Raw genomic sequence first — 12301 nt, 5'->3', positions numbered from 1 at the left:
CCCAGGCACAAGTGCAAGGCTTTGTTGCCATCCTGCCTTGGCCAAAGTGGCTCAGCAAATGTTTCTGCCCCCACCAAGGGACACAGGGACTGTGTCTGACCCTGGTGTGCATCGTCCCTGCAGCCCAGGGAAGTGCTGAGATCCACCCATTCCGGCTCCTTCCTCCTCTCAGCGCTCCTCTCCCCTAGGGAAGGATCCTGCCTTATTTTGTTGATGCCACAAGATTGCAGTTTTGACACTTTTCAGCCAGGCAGCACATCATTGCTCTAATAAAAACCCAAGCAGGACTTTAGTGCTCCACTACGGATTGCTGCCTCTCGGATGCTGTCTGCATCAAAAGCAGGGGCTGTGGGAGAGGAGGAAGGCAGAGGCAGCCTCCAGAAATCCATTTATCCCTGCAGGCCTGGGAAATGATCATCTAACTGGAGCCATCTGCAGGAGCAAGGGGTGCACGGAGTAAAACAGGCCCTGGATCAACTGGTGGGCTCTAAAAATCAGCCTGGAATGTTTGCCCAAAGCACGGAGCGTGGAAAACAACACCACCACAGGCTGGGCTGCTCTTATCAGCCCTAATCACTCTTCAATATTAATGATTCTGTGGTTTTTATACACTTTTCTGTTAGCAAGGAGAGACGTGACAGGGAGGCAGGGAGAGCATTTTAAACAGGGAAGGAAGGGCAGTGGCACCTGAGGCACAGCTGCTCCTGTGATATTCTGAGAGGAAAATCACACTGCTGCGCTCGGCTTAATTTGATGATATAATCAACAAAAGCTTTTCATAATCTGCAGAGAGACAATGAGGAAAGTTGGATTTGCTCAAGCTAAATGGAGACAAAGACACAACAAACTCACCATTTTCTGGGATGATTAATTGAAGTGAGGAATATTGCTGGAATTGACAGAGCCTTTTATGTTTTTAGCAAGTCAGGTCTTTAACTTGGGGAATGGCCCTGGGGACTGGGAACACGCTTGGAGTGGCTCAGCTCTCCTGGCTGTGTTTGACAAAGTGGAGGGCAAACCTCGCTCCCCTGCTGCTTTGTCTTTGTGTCACATTAAACATTTGTTTTAAATATTCCCTCGCCCCGTGCGTCAGAAGAACCTGGGGCCGTGTTCCCTTTCTTCTGCACCAGCTTTGAAGCAGCTGCAGATGCTCAGTGAGCCCTTCCCTGCAGCCCCAGAGCTCCCCACGCCAGGAGGGGCCGTGCCAGCTCCAGTGCCAGCAGAGGGATGGGAGGCAGCTCCATCAGCACAGGAAAAACCAGGGCTGGGCTGTGCCCAGCACAGAGGGCACCCAGAGACCCCCAGCCTGTGCCTTCTGTGCCAGGGGAGCATCTTCCCTCCTTCCTGCTCAGCCTTGGCTCCCTCTGAGCCCAGCAGGTCCCTGCAGCACAAACACACCCACCTGGCAGTGGGTGCCACCTCCTGCCACCTCCTGCCACCTCCTGCCAGGTTTGTCACACCGTCAGCACATGAGGGTGGGAGGGCTGCAATCAAAGGGGAGGCAGCTCAAAACTAAACCAAACCCCTCTCTGTCACTTCTGGCTCTTGCTGACACCCTCATCTCGAAATTGCTGTTTTCAGTGTGCTATGAAAAGCCCCTCCTGATCCTGCCCCAGACTGGCTGGAGTGGGGACACCTTCACCTGGGAGAGGCAGAGGCACTCTGCTGATCCCAAAAGGGACTTTGGGATCCACAGCAGCTCCTCCAGCAGCTCCTCAGTGCCCTGGAGAGAACAAGGGGGGAAGGGACCCACCAGGATCCTCCATTCCCCCTCTAGTGAGAAGAACAGGGACCTCAGGAGGCAGCCAGGGGCTCTGGGGCATTTCTGAGTGTCACAGCAGCTCTGGTGGCAGGGCCTCTGCCCAGAGCTGTCCCCTGAGCGATGACTGGGGAGGAGAAGCAGCAGCTGATGGGGGCAGACAAAGGTTCATCTCTCCCTGAGCTGAAGGAGGGCCTGTGCCACCCCGGATTTGCTCTTTTGTGCAGCAGAAGAATGGAGAGAGGAGTGTGGGCAACAAGGCTGCTCTGTTCCTGCTGCCACCCACCCCAGGAGCTGAGCCCTGCCACGGAGAGCACCAACCAGCATTAACTTAATTAATGCTGGGGAAAGGTGCTGGGTGGAGAGGAGCTGGCACTGGTGGCTGTGAGGGGGTTTTGCCTTGGTTTGTTTCTTCTTTTCCTAATTTTTTTCTTTTTTTGTAGGAAGTTACTCAGGCTTTAGGAAGAAATTCTGCCCCAAATGAAAAACCTCGGGGTGAGGTGTTTAAGGCTGGGGATCTATGTGTCCAAGGCCAGACTCACCTGCACCTGCCTGTCCCAGCACCTGAACAAGTGGCCTGACCCCAGCACTCATCCAGCCCCCAGAGCTGATCTTCCAAGGGAGCAGCTGTGATGGGAGGGATGGAGAGTGCTCCCCTCTTCCCAAAACAGCCACCGTGGAGTATCACAGGCCAGACAGGAGCCTTGAAGGGCTCCCAGCTGCAAGTCTGTCCCTTAAGAGCCTTAAAAAAAGCCACCCAAGTGATGCTTCAGCAGCCAAGCAGCTCCGAGCGGGGTCTGACATAGCCTTTTCCTCAGGAAAGAGAAATCCTTCCAAAGGCTCTCCTGAATCCACCACTCTCTGTGCCTGGCATGGAGAACAAGGAGCCTGCAAAGGCCCCCAGACCACAGGCTGGACTCTCCTGTCCCACAGCTCTGCTCTGGGGGTCCAAGGCCCACGGAGGAGTTCAGGGTGTGCCTTTGGGAAGGTGAACAGGATTCCCAAGCAGGAGGAGACGGGAGCATCCTCAGCAGGATCTCCAGCAGCTTTCCAGCACTCCCTAATGTCAGGGCTCAAATAAAACTCAAATAAAATTATTCTTTCACAGGCTGGTTTGGGTTGGAAGGGGCCTTAAAGATCATCCAATTCCAACCTCCCACTAGAAAATTCCTTGTGCTGTGTCCCCCCTGCTTAGAGCCAGGTTCTCCTGTGACTGCCACCAGCTGTCTGCCCCAGGGAGGGATGGAAGCCTCAGCCAGCCCTGCAGCAGGCAGAGAGCTTGGGGAACCTCATCTCTAATGCCCTCAGCCCCAGGGGCCTGGTCCTGCCACTTGGCAAAGAACCCTCGATGAAGTGGCTCAGTGAAACCAAATCCTTCATTTCCAACAAAGCCATTTCAAAATCCGTGCAGCGACGCTTTGTGCCAACGCCTCAAATGAACAGCACGAGCCATTAGGAAGATATCAGACTTAATCTTGCATACAGCAGGACTGTTCAAATGCCACAGAACAGGGGGTTTCAAACAGCTCTTTGCTAACTTTAATAACAGAGTTTACAACTGAAAAGCAAGAGCAGAAGGGGGAGGAATTTAGATGAGCACAATGTAAACCCAGATCAAAAATGAAAGGTCTTGACTCCCACTGTTCTTATGTCAAATCCTATTTGTCAAAACAGAAATTAGTGCTGAAATCTTGTTTGGAATAAAAATTAGGATGCAGTTTCTATGAAACACGCTGAACTTGTTAACTGCCAAGGCACAAGGGGCTCTGGTTGTCACTGGTTATTTACCTTCACCTCCTGAGGTACGGGGGGGAAAACACAAAATCCTCCCCTGCTTCTGCTGGTCTGAAGGCTTCAGCTAAAATCAGTGCCCTGTTACAGCAGGAGTCTGAAAAATTACCATCTCCAAGTGCTGCTTTTCCTGGTTTTTTTGGTCCTTTTTCTCCATGACAGGGCTTGGAGAGCAGCCTGAACTCCTGACATTTATCCCAAATGTGTGTGAGAAGCCTGGGAGCTGTCTGGGACTGCGTCACCACACGGCCCCTGGCTGGTGGCAAACTGTCCAATTCTGGGAGGAATCCACACAGAGACGTTTTACACAGCCCAGGATTATCTTGGCAACCATGTAAACTGTGAAAATCACTGCAGCTCCTTGAAAAATCTGCCCTGCAGCCAAGATTTGCCAGTCCCTGTGCGGAGCGCTCCAGGTCAGGCACAAGGAGAGGCTGGGAGCCTGCAGCTCCTGAGCTGGGATCTGGGCTTAGGCCAGAGCTCCCTGCCTGCTCTGGGCTTTAGTTTCTCCTGCCAGCCAAATAAGCAGGAGGAATTTTCCTCAAAGCATGGAAAGAAAGAGGGTTTAAAGCAAGAGAATGTGATAGTTAGGGAAATAAGAATTGTTTTATCCACCACATCCGACCTGGTGTCTCTGCTCTCCCCAAGCTCTTTGCACCAGCCATCCATCCCCTCTCTGGAATGTGCAGGAACACTCCCCACCTGTTAATTTCTTTACATTTCCTCCAGCACGCCCACCTCACCCCAGGGATGGGCACTGGAAGATAAACTCCAGCTCCAGGAGGTGCTCTCCAGTGGAAAGTCCCTCTGCTCCCATGGCAAGGATGAGATGTCAGGGATCCCCAGGACAGGGCTGTGCCACTGCTCCAGCTGACAGAAATTAAACAGAGAATCCAAAAGGAACTGGGAAATGGCTTTTCTTTGCAGGAAGAAAGACATTTTCTCAGTTAAATCCACAGTCATCTCATTACAGTCCTTCAGCTGCCTGTGAGTGGTACCTACTGCAGATGAAGGCAGAAACACCAGAGCTGAGCTCCAGCCCTGCCAGTGCCTTATTTATTGAGTTTTTGTCTGGGAACCTGATAGCTGTAACACAGAGTAACTACATTCCCTTTGTTTAAGGCAAACTAAACAAATTACATCTGAGCAACAAGGTAGCAGAAGCGAGAGATGGAGGGGACAAAGAAGTAGTCCAAGAATTAGAAAAGATCTATTTCTTTTTGTATCAGCACATTCTCTTGCAGAGTTAGGAAAAAAAAAACAAACAAAACTCCATTAGCTTTTGAGCAACCTCATTTTTCTTTGCTTTCCAAATAAAGCACTGCACCTACACTTCAGGGACCTCATCAAAAAACGCTCCACAGCCAAGGTTATTTTCCCATCTTCTTCACATTAATCTTCCCCACATTAATCTTCCTCACTCTCCTCTCCAGGTACTGTCAAAGGGTCACCCCTGGGCACTCTCCATGCCACAAGTGCTCCCCTGATGGATGGCAAAGGTCACCTGGCAGAGCTCTGTCCCTGTCCCCATCCCTGCCCCTCAGCTGGGAGCTGCCATCCATGGGGGTCTCGGGGTCCCAGCCCAGCACATCCCTCTGGCTGCCCTGGCTGTCCCCAGACCCTGGCAGGGGCTCACAGACCTTGGCACGAAGTCAAAAACACCTGTGGCTTCCATTTTAGCCTGTGGGAAAAGCTGCCAACTCTGTGTGAGGAATTACAAGCCACAAGGGTTTGAGTAGTGTGGTAGCTGGATTAACACATGGAAAAGTAGAATTTTGGGGTTTTTTTAGACTAGGATTCAGGGGGTCAAGATGGAGGGATTTGGGCATGTCCTGACCTTCTTCTCCTTTTTCTTGTCCTCCATGTCTTGGTGTGGTGGTGACACTTTTCTGTTGGTTTAGGATAGGGACACACTGTCTAACATAAGCGATAAGATAGTGGCAAGTTATTGTAAACAGATTGTACGTAACTATTGATATAAAATGTAAACACTGCCCTGAGGGCAGACAGAATGCCATGGCCTCCTTGCTAGCCAGAGCCTGGCAGGTCAGAAAAAGAATGTTCCAGATAAGGGAAAATAACCAACCTTGAGGACGCAGACACATTCCTGACTCCTCCTTTTACACTCTTGGGATCCCAACAAGCTGACCCCAACAGCATGAGGGAAATCACCCAAACATCTGGGACAGCTCAGGCTGCTTTTTGCTGCCAGCAGGAGATCTTCCAGGCTCCTGGGAAGTGCTAATGACTCCCAGCTCCACCTGCACGGCGGAGCAGCCTCAGCAGATGGGCTGCACAGGTAAAGCTGGCAGCAGACAGGCAACTTCAAGTGCTGCCTTTTAGGCTGCTGTGATCAAATTTAATAGAGAGTGTGTGTTCCAGCTGGGGAAGAAATGGCTTTTTTGGATTACAAACCACTCCTGTTTTTGAAATATCAATTTCCCCTGGAGAACTAAGGCTATCGTTCAAGCTGAAGCAGCAGTGGCAGCTCTGCCCTGAACTAGTGATGGGTGGGAGACACAAAAGAGCTTGGGCACATCTGGGGACGTGGCAAAGGGGGCAGAGGCTGGGGGAGAGCAGGCTGGGGGAAACAGGTTAGCAATATTCTTATTATGCACTGGGGGAAAAAAGAGAAGGAAGGTGTTCAGCACAAAAATGAATCACTTGTCACAGCACCAGCCCCTCAGATAAGTGACTTCCTTCAGAGGAATGGGAGAGCAGACACATGATAAGCACCTATTGCCAACTGATTCTTAAATATTTAATACTTGGCAGCACTCCCCAGTTTAATCCTCTTTTCCCCAGTTCCTCCAACCATCTTTCAACATTTAGTGATCCTCCAACAAGCAGCTCTGGTTCATCCCTGCACGACTCCAACACCTCCTGGAGCTCAAATCAAACTGTTCCTGTTCCAAAGCGTCAGGGAGGAGGGGAGGCCTGCCTGAGGCTGGCAACACAATCCCTGATACAGCAGAGATGCTGCAAATCCACTCTCCACGTGCCTCCCATCTGTCTCCAGTGACACCAGGCAGCTCTGTGGGCCATGGAGAGCCCAGCAGGAAATTGGAAGTGATAATCGTTCAAATGCTCCTCTGGGAAAAAGCTTTCCTCCTGTTTTTGGGGCTCAGATGCTGGCGAGGCAGAGGTAATTACTTCTGACGAAGATGGGTCATTTGACAAGCCAGGAGCACTTCTGGGAGGAGCAGTTCAAGGAGGTTAAGCACAAGACAACAGCTGGGGCAAAACCACTGCTGGTGCCTCCCTGGTCTGGATGTTTGAAATTAATTTTGGAGTGATTAAAGGTAATCTGATTATATTAAATTTATTGCTCCTCCACAGACCTCCTTGAGGACCTGCAGCATTTAATGTGAGGGGTCCCAACAGGCCCATTAAAACAAACACACACGTCCTACCTGCAGCTATTATCCTGCTCTGCCAGAGCCACAGGTAGCACTTAATGAGCACAGGCTGCTAATTCACCTCGGAATTCAAAGGGGAGATGCTTCACTGCAACAATCAGAAGAAGGTGCCCTTCTGCCTCTCAAGCACACCTCCCAAAAAGCAGCAGATGTGTTATGACAGCACAGCCTGGAACTCCTGACAGTGATTTTCCCTACCACTCATCCCTGTCCTGGCTTTATCCACAACCCACCTCCCAGAAATTCCTGGCCCTTAACACCAGCCCAGGTGGGAGCGAATTCAGAGATAAAGAAACCAAACCACCCTTTGCCTCAAAATGAATTAACAGATGAATTGTGCTGTTCGGTATGGGGCCTGGCCACCTGCTGGGAACTCAAGAGCTGAGCTTGGAACCCTCATAATCATTGATGGAGGAATCTAAACACACTTTCTCTGCGAATGCAGTGGGTCAGGAGAATGTAAATGGTCCATTACCATGAGCACAAACACATTCAGCCACCTAACTCCATCACTTGGGACCATCTGTCCGTGTTCTTCCCTTTCTCTCCCATATTGTTAAAGTCACACCAACAAGACCCCAGCTGAAAGCCTCCAAATGCTCTCCAGCATGCTGCTTGAGCAGGATTAGATATCAAAATAATCTCAGCAAATTGGGAAAATAGTCAGAAAGAAGCGGGATGCAATTCAATGAGGCCGCACGGCGCGTTCTGCCCCGGGGGAAGCACAACCAACCGTGAAGCAGAAGGAAAAAATGGTGAGGCAGCACTCTGAAACCATGGCCAGGCTGCAGCCCAGGAAATGCAGCTCAGAACGAGGATTTCCAGCTCAGAGCAAGGATTTCCAGCTCAGAGCAAGGATTTCCAGCTCAAATCAACCATTTCCAGCTCAAAACAAATATTTCCTGCTCAAATCAACAATTTCCAGCTCAAATCAACAACTTCCAGCTCAAAACAACAATTTCCTGTTCAAATCAACAATTTCCAGCTCAAATCAACAATTTCCAGCTCAAATCAACGATTTCCAGCTCAAATCAACAATTTCCAGTTCAAATCAACAATTTCCAGCTCAAATAAATGATTTCCACTTCAAACTAAGACATTTCCAGCTTAAAGCAAGGATTTCCAGCTCAGACCAAGGATTTTCAGCTCAAACCAACAATTTCCAGCCAAAATCAACAATTTCCAGGTCAAACCAACGATTTCCAGCTCAAACCAACAATTTCCAGCTCAAATCAATGATTTCCACTTCAAACTAAGACATTTCCAGCTTAAATCAAGGATTTCCAGCTCAGACCAAGGATTTTCAGCTCAAACCAACAATTTCCAGCCAAAATCAACCATTTCCAGGTCAAATCAATGATTTCCAGCTCAAACCAACAATTTCCAGCTCAAATCAATGATTTTCACTTCAAACTAAGACATTTCCAGCTTAAATCAAGGATTTCCAGCTCAAACCAAGGCATTGGAATGTTGGGAAAAGGAGCAAAGCCCCCCTCCAGGATGAGCAATAATGTCTCACACGAGAAAGGCACAGAGGCTCCTTGCAGCAGCATTTGGAGGTTCCAGAGGGAAGCCAGGGCTCAGCAGGAGGAATGTGACCTGCAATTAAAGCTGGGTAGGTCTGAGGCTGCTCAGCCTCCAGGGGAGAAAGCTGGAGGAAGCTTGACAAGGTTTTTGAGATGCTGTGAAGGATGAGAGGGTAAAAAGCACTCAGCACATCCCCAGGGAAAGGCCAAGGAGTCACAGCAGGAGAGAGGGGTCAGGCACCAGGACCAGCTTTAAAGCACTGAGGCAGAACTGCCTGCCAGGACCTTCCAGCCTGGGGAAGGGAAGCACTAAAAGACCCCTGGCTGCTGCTTTTGTGTTTTGCTGCTCCCTGGGATGAGTGGGAATTGCAGGTCTCCAAAAAGCCTCCTGAAGATGCCCTGGAGAGGCAGCAGATCCTGAGGGAAGGAAGAGCTCCATGAAATGCTTCCTGATGGCTCCATCCCCCCAGAGCTCCCTTAGTGACAGAGAACATCACAGCTACAATTTGGGATGTGCACACAAAAGTCAGGAAATTAAAAATGCTGGTTCCCACAGCAACCAGGATGGAGCCTGCCAAGAGAGAAGGAATGTTCTAGCCTAGGCAAAAGGTGTCAATTTTAATGCCTGAAGGTGACTTCCATGAAGGAGAAGTCCATGGAAGCTCTGCACTGCTGCACGGGCAGACCTTGATCCTCAGGTTCTTTGCTCCTGAATTCCCTCTCTTCCTGGCAGGACACAGCACAGACTGGAGCCTGGAAATGGAGCTGAACCAGAGCAGTGGAGGCTGCTGTGAAGCCACCCCTGAATGCTGGGATCTCCCACTGCAGAACTCACAGTTTGTGTTTTCCACCCCCAGCTCTGTGAGGAAACCACCCCAGTGCAATCCTGTGTTAGAGAAAAGCACTGTGGAGAGAAACAGGAATAACTCAGAACAGTGCTCTTAACCCTGTGTTTGTACCTGAGAGGTAAGTTCTGTGTATTTTGAAATTAGTAGGAAACAACCTCTGCCTTTAGAACCTTCTCTTGAAACACTTTCATTTTTCTGCACTGAACTTTTTCTTCCCTTTCCCCCCCCCACTTTTGGAGCTGCATACAAAGTGTGTTAGGCTACAGAAGTGGTGTTGGGAATAAAACATCACAAGAAGGATGAACAGTTTTAGTCAGTCCAAAAAAAAATCCTCGCCGTGTTTCACACTGATGCCTCGAGCAAAGGCTGAGGGATTTCCTTGAACTCCCAAAAAAATGCTCTCCAGAGACAGGAACAATCCTGGGAGGCTAAAAGGAAGCACTTTGTGAAAGCAGAAAGGTCTTTGAGTGACAAACGCCTGCCCCAGCATTCTGAGCAGTGACAAATCTGAAAGCTGAGTCCTGGGGGAGGAAGTTAAACCCACTGATTAACTGAGATAAGGGACTCCTCTCCCCCAAATAGGCAGCAGAGATGAAAAAAAAAAAAAAAAAAAAATCAGAAACAAGCACCTGGAGAAATTACAGAGGAAGAAATTCAGTAGCAGGACCCATTTGATATATGATCTCCTGGAGGTGAATAGAAAAATGTCAAAATCTAACACTAATCCAGATGAATATCCAATGAGATACATAATGAGGGTGGAAAGAAACCTCAGCAGCAGCACAAAATGATGTGATAAAGCAGTTAAGTTCTAAATGTGAAATCCAACACAGCAAAACTAGTTTGGAACCTGCTTAATCTCTTCAGAAGTTTCAGGAGTAGAAATCAAGTTAATTAAAACCAAAGTTGTGGGTTTTTTTCTGTACAGTTTCCATCTCCTCTGAATAAACAAGGGAAAGCTAAAACACAGAGGAATAAAGGTAAGAAACCCACGAGTCTCAAGATGTTTCCAACATTAAAAGGCACAGCTAAAAGTGTATTTTAAAAATATTCTTAACCTGCTCTGGATTTTATGAAGTTCCTGGTAGTGCAGGGGGGCTGTGGCTGCAAACTCCTCCTGGAATTAAGCTGGAGCCAGAGGAGGGTCAGGCTCTGCTCCCAGGGAACAGGGGCAGGACAAGAAATGGCCTCGAGCTGTGCCAGGGGAGGTTCAGGTTGGATAGTGGGAAGATTTCTTCCCTGAATGGGTTATCAAGCATTGGAACTGGCTGCTCAGGGAAGTGCTGGAGTCACCAGCCCTGGAAGTGCTCAGGAACGTGTGGATGTGGGTTAGTGGTGACCAGAGGGGTGGTGCTGGGTCAGTGCTTGGATTTAAAGGCCTTTTCTGTGGTTAATATGTGATTCTGGCAAGAATCTCATCAAGAATCTGCCTGCAAGCAGTGGCCAGAGACACCTGGCCCTGAGCCACCTTCAGGAGTCCCAGGTGTGGCATTTACCTGCCTAGGGAATGCCAGACTGGTTTGGGTGGGAAGGGCCCTCAAAGCCCAGCCCAGCCCATCCCATCTATCCCATTATCCCATCCCATCCATCCCACTATCCCATCCATCCCAGGTTCCCAGTAATCCCAAACTGTGCCCAGCTCCCCGGAGCGGGTGCTGGATGTTTGCTCAAACCAGCTGGAAGTGCCAAGCCTCCAACTCAGCTTTTGCTCCTAATCCAGAGCTGGATCTGTGAGCAGTCCAACTCCACCCACTCTCAGCTGGCTGCCTTTTAATCACACGCTCAATATCTCTGAAGATTAGACAATTATTTCCGCATAATTAGTGTCCAGAATGAGGCACAGGCAACATCCATAATGGGGTGCTTAAAGAAAATATTAAAAGGAAAGAAGGAAAAATCTTAAAAGACGAGCTCGCTGTGTTTTAAAATACTCCCAGAGCCTGAAAAAAGGATTAAAAAATAGCTGCAGCCTGATTGTTCCCTGCGTGCTGTGCCACGGGGCTGCTCACGTGTGGCTTCCTCCTCATCTCTGCCTGTTCCTCTCTCAGCAGCCCACAGAGGCCCCACAGAACGCTCTCCACTCCCAGCTCAATGCAATTTTCTGCCTTTTCCTGCTCCCATTTGCTACTCTAATGGCTGTTTTTCTGTTCCTTGTTTTGTTTCCTTCTCCCCGTTTTGCTGCGCGAAGCACTTGTGACAAATCCCAAGACACCCTCTGCTGCTTGCAGGCCTCATTAAGGTCCAGGCTCAGTCTGGGGTCAGTGGAAGGTTCAGGAAGCTGCTGAGGATGCTGGATGATGGATGGGGTTGCATGGAGATAACGTGGAGCTGGCCCAGCTTGCTGCCAGGACAGGCTGTGCCCAGATCCCCCAGCCTGGGCTCTCCATCCCAGCTTCTCCAGCCCCTTCTCCTTCCTGACTTCACTGCTCTGCCGAGACATAAATCTGAGATTAACCCACTCTGTTCAAGTGACATTTTCTCAGCAGCCACTGCCCTGCCCAGCCCCAGAGCCAGGCTTTGATGCCAAGGAGTTTGAGGAGGGCTGGAGGCCACTCTGTGAGACACTGGGTTTTTTTTCTGTTTAAACTTTGTAAATGAATATTTCGAGCTGAGAAGTCAGCTGAGTCACTGTAATCAGCTTAAACCCCTGTTTAGGGGGGGTTTAGGATCCAGCAAAGCCCTGATGTTTGAGCCATCACTGCCAGCAGGACCCAAGGTGAGACTGGAGTGGGGACAGATCTCCTGAAGGATTAATTAGCTTGGGGGTGATCTCAAAACAGGGGTAAAAATCCCACAACAGGGATTAGTGTCAGCTCCAACACGCAGCCAGACTCCAGTGAGTTTGGGAGTTGGAGGAGATCCTGATTCCCTGCTTCCTGCTGCCAGGAAATAAGTTTGTTGCTGCAGATTTCACTGACATCAAAAGCCAAAGTCAACCCAAAATGCCCTTCTGAAAAT

The 12301-nt window shown here is 49.6% G+C and overlaps 1 protein-coding gene across 1 annotated transcript in view; it reads right to left on the bottom strand.

Annotated features, from left to right (window-relative positions):
• Window positions 1–12301, bottom strand: part of MAN1C1 (mannosidase alpha class 1C member 1) — a 53537-nt gene that overhangs the window by 16943 nt on the left and 24293 nt on the right. The gene's annotated exons all lie outside the window — the stretch shown is intronic.

This window comes from Taeniopygia guttata, chromosome 23, assembly GCF_048771995.1.
Source record: "Taeniopygia guttata chromosome 23, bTaeGut7.mat, whole genome shotgun sequence".
NCBI classification, from domain to species: Eukaryota; Metazoa; Chordata; class Aves; order Passeriformes; family Estrildidae; genus Taeniopygia; species Taeniopygia guttata.
Note: the sequence above shows the minus strand (reverse complement) of the source record. Positions and strands in the feature narration are given on the sequence as shown.